Here is an 8,319-nt window from a genome sequence, read left to right as displayed (position 1 = left end):
CTTCTTTCTCCATTCATCTGTTGAAGGGCATCTCAGCTCTTTCCACAGTTTGGCTATTGTGGACATTGCTGCTATGAACACTGGAGTTCATCAAGATAAAAAGCTTCTGCACGGCAAAGGAAACAGTCAACAAAACAAAGAGGCAACCCACAGAATGGGAGAAGATATTTGCAAATGACACTACAGATAAAGGGCTGGTATCCAAGATCTATAAAGAACTTCTCAAACTCAACACCCAAAAAACAAATAAGTCAAAAAGTGGGCAGAAGACATGAAAAGACACTTCTCTGAAGAAGACATACAAATGGCTAACAGACACATGAAAAAATGTTCATCATCATTAGCCATCAGGGAAATTCAAATCAAAACCACATTGAGATACCATCTTACACCAGTTAGATGAAATTTGAAACCACAGTAAGGAATAGTGACAATACCAAAAACTGGGTAGGAGGCAAAGAAACTGAATCCCTCTTGTATTTCTGGTGGGAAGGTAAAATGCCACAGCTAGTGTGGGAAACAATTCACTGTTTTTTTCAAAACAAAAGACGCTACTACCATATGACTCAGCAGGTGCACTCCTGAACATTATCCCATGGGGAGCAGTGAAGGCTTATGCTCACACAAAAATTTGTACACAAATACTTATGGAAACTGTTTTCATAACAGCCCCTGAAACAACTTTGATGTCCTTCAGTGAGTGAATTGTTAAATATAATGAAATAAATATAATTGTTAAATATAATTGTTAAATATAATGTGGTACATCCATGTCATGGAATACTACTCAGCAATAAAAAGGAGCAAAATATTGATACATGCAATAACCTGGATGAATTCCAGAGATTTATATTGAAGGGAAAAAATTAAATCTCCAAAAATTGCATAATGTGTCATTCCATTTATAAAACATTCTTGAAATGACAAAATATAGATTATAGAAGCAGAGGACAAATTAGCGGTTGCCAGGAGTGAAGGAAAGGGTAAGATGAGAAAGACGAGAGTTTGCCTCCTGTAAAAGGACAACATGAGGGAGCCTTATGGTGATGCAAATGTTTTAATCTTGGTGCTCTCAGTGTCAATATCCCAGTTGTGATATTATCCAATAATTTTACAAGGTGTTACCATTAGCTAAGGAATACATGGACTCTCTTTGTATTAATTCTTACAACCACATATGAATCTACAATTATTGCAAAATTAAAGGTAGAAAACAAACAAACAAAAAAAAACCTGTGCCAAGTTTTTAACAAAGGTGACTTTAAAATTTTTAAGCCAGAATATATCTGCAGAAAAACATGAAGAAGCAATTGTAACTAATGACCCTAATCATTGACTCTCCAGGAACTCATAGGTACAGCCCCCAAGCCTTCCTTCTATATCAGTTCCCTTAAAGGATAGACAGACCACCAAGATTCTCTCCAGAACCAAAATAGCAAAATAAGAAATTGTTAATGTCACAATAATTTGTGTGGAAAACAGTAGGTCAGGTTAGTCACAGTTTGTAACTAGTCATGAATTAACCCCTTTAAACTGTTTAACTAAAATATTCTTCTCAGGATGCATAATCATGGTTTTAAAATAGAGATGATTTAATTCACCAGTTAAATAGGCTCAAAAACCACATTATTAGCTACAGGAATTGGATATCAACAGAAAATCAGAAGATCAGAGAAGAGTTGGTGGTGAATCAATACATACTTATCCATCTATTTATAATTTATACTGCACAGACTTCTAGATAGGAACTGAGGCAGCCTCAAATATTAAAACACACTCAGACCATACCTACTCATTAATATGTTCTTTGTAAATTGCAAGTCAAGCCAATATTGTTGGTTTCTCTCTAGTTCTCCTTTCCATCGTTGGCAAAAATAGAAAAACAAAAACAAAAATACAAAAACAAAGCAGAACTTCAAAAAATGGAAGGTTTATTTGCAGCCTATTTTCCAGGCCATGAGTAATGTAGACATTTTCAGTAGGGATTCTGCACTTGGACAGTGTTACTTCCTACAACCTTTTTGTATCATACGGTGGATTCCGCATCTCACTCTGCAGCAACCATTTTGCTCGCTGATTGGCTCCCCCAGGGTCCTGGGATCGAGCCCCACGTCGGTCCCACACTTTCTTGTAGCCCACAGTGCTTCATAGCCACAGGAGCACGTGGGGTCTCTTGAGCTCCACAAAGGTTTGAGTTCCCAAGGGGAGCCTGCTCCCTTTGTGAAAGTGTAAGGAAGGAAGTGATATGGTGTTAATCAATACACCCAGTGATAAATGTTTGTCTTGAGCAGAAAGCAAATAAAGGCAGGTTAGCCAGCCCTTTATTGCCTGTGGAGTGGTCAGATCCACCGTCAGCAGCTGGAGCCTTTTCTAGGTCATGTGGCTTAAAAGTTTATCAACCATTTTTTTTTTTTTTTACTGGAGAACAGGTAGGGAAAGATTGGCCAAGTCTAGTATTTATGCCCTCTAAAATTTTCACAAATGTTTAGTTGTTTTTTTGTGTTTTTGTTTTTTTTCCCAAAGGCACAGGACCAACACTGGAAAACCCGCTTGTGTTAAGGTAAGCCTCCAAATGCTGACTGCATATGGGATAGGTGGGGGGATTTAAGACTAGGACCAAGATTCTCAAGGAAGGCTCTCCTATCCTTTGGGTTCCTCTTGAGCAGTGATTCTCAAATTTTACAGGACTCCTGTTGAGAGCTTGTTAAAGCAGATTGTTGAATTCTGTTCTCAGAGTTTATGATTCAGTACGTTTGTACTGGGGCCGAAGAATTTACATTTTTTTTTTAAGATTTTATTTATTTATTTGAGAGAGAGAATGAGAGAGAGCACGAGAGGGAAGAGGGTCAGAGGGAGAAGCAGACCCCCCCGCTGAGCAGGGAGCCCGATGTGGGACTCGATCCCAGGACTCCGGGATCATTACCTGAGCCGAAGGCAGTCGCTTAACCAACTGAGCCACCCAGGCGCCCAAGAATTTACATTTCTGACAAGTTTCCAGCTGACGCTGATGTTCCTGGTCCACAAACCCTACTTTGACAACCACTACTCTAACCTGCTATCCTCAGGTTTTCCATATTTTACATCAGTGATTCAACTGATGTTCTGAGAATAAGTACATTAAACCTCTGTTTTATTCTGAGTGGAGTAGAATTTCTGGGCCTGGAGGAAAAGATGGGAAAATGATCCAATACTTGGAAGCAATTGGAGTAGCCACCCTAGGTCAAAAACTAAACATAGTTAGTTGGCTATTAACTAAAGAAAAAAGTTGGCCACCACAAGAAAAATCAGAACCCTCAGTGTAATGAGGCTGTTTTGAATATTCCTGAGAATATTTGAGAATTCCCTGAACTTTGCAAAGTTCAATAAGAAAGCCAAAGCCATGTCCTTGACCATTTATTTGGGAGTAAATTCTACCTTAGCCTGGGGCATACATGAAGTAGGCAGAGGGGGGTTGAAAAGCTAGCAGTTTGCCCATATTAGTTTATTTAATTCAACAACCTTTGAATCAGGGGTTGTTACCTTGATGTTAGCAAGGAGGACATTGACTCAGCCAGCATCACACTGACTGGATATGGCAGAGCCAAGGTGGAGCTCAGGTAGCCAGATGCCCATTCTCCTCCATACAGCACATTCTCCCTAAAGTTTATAATCACCAAATGGGCATCTGCCCCTCATGGAAAGTCACTGCATGGGGGACTCCTGGAAGAAAAGACATAGCCTTGGGTGAGGAGGCTCTCTGACCCTGAAGCAATAAAATGATCCATTATAGAACTGGGTTCTGCCAAAGGGACCTGGTGTTGCCACAGATTGATTTCACATGTTCCAAAAAGACTTCATTCAACATGTCAATTAAGATTTGGCCTCAGGGGTGCCTGGGTGGCTCAGTCGGTTAAGCGTCTGCCTTCGGCTCAGGTCATGATCTCAGGGTCCTGGGATCGAGCCCCACGTCGGGCTCCCTGCTCAGCGGGGAGTCTGCTTCTCCCTCTCCCTCTGCCCCTGCCTCTGCTCTCTTTGTCTCTCTCTCTCAAATAAATAAAATCTTAAAAAAAAAAAAAGAGTTGGCCTCAGATTTAGGGGGGCCTGCGTGGCTCAGTCATTAAGTGTTTGCCTTCGGCTCAGGTCATGATCCCGGGGTCCTGGGATTGAGCCCCACATCGGGCTCCCTGCTCAGCCGGAAGACTGCTTCTCCCTCTGCCTCTCCCTCTGCTAGTGTTCCCTCTCTCGCTGTGTCTCTCTCTGTCAAAAAAAAAAAAAAAAAAAAGAGTTGGCCTTAGATTTAATTCTAACTCTGGAATAAGCAAGCTGAGGGATAAAAGCAATTCCTTCTGGGCATAAACAAAGAGGAAACAGAAATAGTCCTTATTGAAATTAGCCATACTCACATCTTTAGAAATTACCATAAATGCTTATGACAGAGACTGTTTTTACTCCCTGAGATCCATTCACCCCTTGTCCACAGTAATATACTCCCAGTTCTTAGGAGGGTTCTTGGCTACTCATATAAAAGACTACATTCCCAGCCTCGCATGGGGTTAGGCATGGCCATGTGACCAGGTCAGGCCAATAAGACACAAGCAGAAGTGTGGGAGCCACTTTGTGGATCCTTCCTTCAAACACAACTGACCCAGCTTCCTGCTTGAAAAGGGAATATGGTTTGCCATCGTGGATCATGAAGTTAGAGATAGCTGATTAGTGAGCTGTAAGGAATTTATGGAGCAGATTTGGATTTTACATCTGAGAAAAATGAATTTCTTTCTTGTTTCAGTCACCATTGTGGATCTCTGTTACTTGTGGTCAAACCTAGTCCTAAGTGAAGCAAACACATAAATGTTTGACAGGTTTGAACCGTGATTTTTGTGTTTGTTTATTTTTGGGCATGAAAATGACTTGTTCCAAACATACTTATAGTGCGCTCACAAGCACGTGCACACACACACACACAGAAAATTACAAGAGGTTGATGATCTTTAATCATCATTTGGATGACCTATTTCTTCTTTCAGACTTTTGATGCCTATATTAAATACTTCTTTTTTTTTGCTATGTCTAGCACAAATTTTGGAAACAACAATCTATCATCATTTATATGTTAATTTCATTTAAATAAATGATACTATGAACAAAGTACATCTCTGCAGTGCCTGGAAAACATATGGGTGTTAGTCTACAAGGGGTTATTAACTTTACACTTCCCATCTGGAGCCCATAAAGGATCTGTTCTCCGAGATAGTAAAGAGCCAAGGTCACACTATAACATCACATTTGCAGTGAATAAGAAGGCCTTCTGATGTTTGAAATTAGGAGTTACCACTCCTATAACAATTCCGAAAAGACACAATACTGCCTCCTAGGCTCCCATTTACACAAAGGCACTGGTGTAGCTACAGCCTGTGTGTATAAGAAAATTCTAACATGGGTTCTGATGCCTGAGAGCAATGTGAAAAAGCACTGAGATCCAGAGTTGTATTTAATCTTCATAATCTTATCAGTGATATGCTAATTAATTATCTGTTATTAGCAAGTCAAGTGTCAGAAGGAAACTGTAGTAAATTACCTATGGGTCACGCTGCTACGCCGACAGCTGATTTTGAATGGCAGCACACTTGGAGTTTTAATATTTTTGGCAACAATCCTGGTGAATAGAAGTATTCCTGCAAAAGAAAAAAATCTGAAAAAAAAACCCCCATAGATCTTAGGTTTTAAGAAAATTCATAAGAATGTGAAAGTAGATGGATTGGAAGAGAAGCTTAGCAACCTTGCTCTGGAACTTCACATTCTGCTTTACCACTTACTAGCTGAAGAGATGTGGATACTGCTGATACTCCACGCAGAACACCTTGGCTACCTTTTCTGTTTCTGTGTCCTCTCTCCCAGCCTTGGTGTGCTTCTGTTTTCAACAGCCCCAAGTATGTGACTCTTGTTTGGTGGCCAGTTCCTGAGCAGAAGCTGCTTTGCCCATATGGCAGAGAAAGCCAGAAATGCCTGGTAGTTTTACATGCTCCCAGAATGGTCCATAGCCAGCCACCTCAGGGTGTGGGAGAATGAACCCCACTTCCTTTTGGGAGAAACTGAGGGGTAACTTACACCTTGGAGTCCCCTTACCAGATCAAGAGAAAGCACCCTCTCTGGAATTTTCCCTAAATCTTGCTAGCTACTCATTTCTCCTGGGAGCATTTCCTTAATAAACTGCTTGCTCGTGATTCCTTGTGTCAGGGTCTGTTTCTGGGGAACCTGACCTAAAACAGTTTTGTGATGTTTGGACCAGTTATTTCTCTTGGTTTATTTCCTCTGCAAGCTGTAGGCAATAACCATCCTCACCGCATGGGGCTTTTGTGAGCTTTAAAGATCACGTGTATAGCACTTAGCCTGCTTCTGGCATGGGTTTGGGTACAATCAATGTCATCCAAAAGGGGTCCTCGCACAGGAAGCCTTGCCACCGGTTTTGTTCATTTCTATCTCACCCTTCCCTTTCCCCTTTAAAGCACATATGGTCACTGGGGAAGTATGCTCAATGGCATTTTGTTCCCGTCCTGCACTGGGTTATAAACTCTTCAGGGCAGAGACTGCACCTAGAGTGTGCCATGATTTCAGTTTGCCTGGGACTCTCTCAGTTTTAGCACCGAAGATCCTGTGTCCCCAGAAACCTTTGTCGTGGATAAATCAGGATAGTTGTCACCCTATACCTCTTTTGTTTCTAACTGTGTCTTACCATCTAAGCACACTGATGGGTGTAGAGTAAATGCTCAATAGATACTAATGAATGAAGTATCAGTCAAGTATTGATGTATGAGTACCCATCACATTTCATGATGTGTCTTTTGGTCTGTTTTCTCTAGGGTTTGGGGGCGCTCAATATAATCACAAGAGTCCTTTAAAGTGGAAGAGGAAGGCAGAAATGGGGAGTTCAGAAGATGTGACTATAGAGGACAGGAACAGGGGAAGGACTCAAAACCCCACTCCTGCCTTGCTGGCTTTGAAGATGGGCAAAGAGGCTGCCTCTCAAAGCTGGAAGGGGTAAAGAAACAGATTCTCCTCAGGCAGTGGTCCCCTGGAGCCTCCAGAGGGACAGCAACTCTGCCCATATCTCGATGTTAGTCCCGTGAAACCAATGTTGGACCTCTAACTTAGCAGAAATGTCAGAAAAGAAATCTGTGTTTTAAGCCACGGTGTGGTCACTGGTTGCAGTAGCCATAGAAAATGAACACAGGGGCGCCTGGGTGGCTCAGTCGTTAAGCATCTGCCTTCGGCTCAGGTCATGGTCCCAGGGTCCTGGGATCGAGCCCCGCATCGGGCTCCCTGCTCCGTGGGCAGCCTGCTTCTCCCTCTCCCGCTCCCCCTGCTTGTGTTCCCTCTCTCGCTGTGTCTCTCTCTGTCAAGTAAATAAATAAAATCTTAAAAAAAAAAAAGAAAAGAAAAGAAAATGAACACAGACCCCCTTTCAGAATCTGCTGAAAGTGACATGTATTTCTTGCAAGGGAAAAAAAAAAATGGATTCAATTTCAGGAATTTGCAGATGATGGACTCCAGGTAAAGGATTTCAGTTCTGATGTCGAGGGCTATACTGCAGATGGAAAACAACATGCAGTGAACTCCAAGGAAGACCAAACACTGCTGGCCTTGGTACACATGGTGAATGCATAGGTACTGCAGTTTTGAAAAGAGTCTGGGGTGAATGCCATGCGCCACGTCTTGAGGTGCCATGCTCTAGCAGCAGATCACTGGTACGGGGAGAGGGACCGGCTGTATAAGCTTCAGTTTCTCTCCTGTGTGATGTGGGGGCAGGACTTTCCCGTTCGGAATTTCAAGTTTCAACTCTGAGAAGGAGCCTGTGCTGGGCACAGTGGGGCTAACAAAGATGGAGCGGGTAGGGTTTTCTCGTGGTCTGGCACTCTGATAGGGGTCAGTGCAGCATGAGCTCTACATTCTGTCCAGACTGGGTAGATTCAGACTGGAGGGGTCTGAGAAGTCTTGACCGGGAATGGGATATTCCAGACACGGGCCAGAGTTGGAGCCGAGACCCAGAATAGAAAGGAAACAAAAATCGAAATCATATCCTGTGAATATATTCTGGAATTATTGAGACCACTACTTAGAAAAAATGAATGCAACAAAATAGAGATAGAAATCCGAGTAGATGATATCCTTTTAATGCTTCTGCGTGTGGAATGATCACTGGCCCTATGCGTGGTCCTTCCATGAGACACGGATGTCCTCCCTGCACAGGCTTCAGAGCATCCAAATCAGTAGTCTTCTTGCCACATTTCAATTTTAACTATAGAAACTTTTAACCATTTCTTCTCTGCTTTACCAAACAATTGG

At 42.2% G+C, this 8,319-nt stretch overlaps 1 long non-coding RNA gene across 1 annotated transcript in view; it reads left to right on the top strand.

Moving 5' to 3' along the window:
- Positions 1-2,438: 2,438 nt before the first annotated feature.
- LOC145723696 (uncharacterized) overlaps positions 2,439-8,319 on the top strand; it is a 30,734-nt gene continuing 24,853 nt past the window's right edge. Inside the window, exon 1 of the long non-coding RNA XR_014148952.1 lies at positions 2,439-2,560. This is a non-coding gene — a long non-coding RNA (uncharacterized LOC145723696). The remainder of the gene's footprint in view (positions 2,561-8,319) is intronic.

Source organism: Leptonychotes weddellii, chromosome 10, assembly GCF_054177405.1.
Source record: "Leptonychotes weddellii isolate Sample4059 chromosome 10, ASM5417740v2, whole genome shotgun sequence".
Taxonomy (NCBI): domain Eukaryota; kingdom Metazoa; phylum Chordata; class Mammalia; order Carnivora; family Phocidae; genus Leptonychotes; species Leptonychotes weddellii.
The sequence above is the reverse complement of the archived record's forward strand: the minus strand, read 5'-3'. Positions and strand labels throughout refer to the sequence as shown.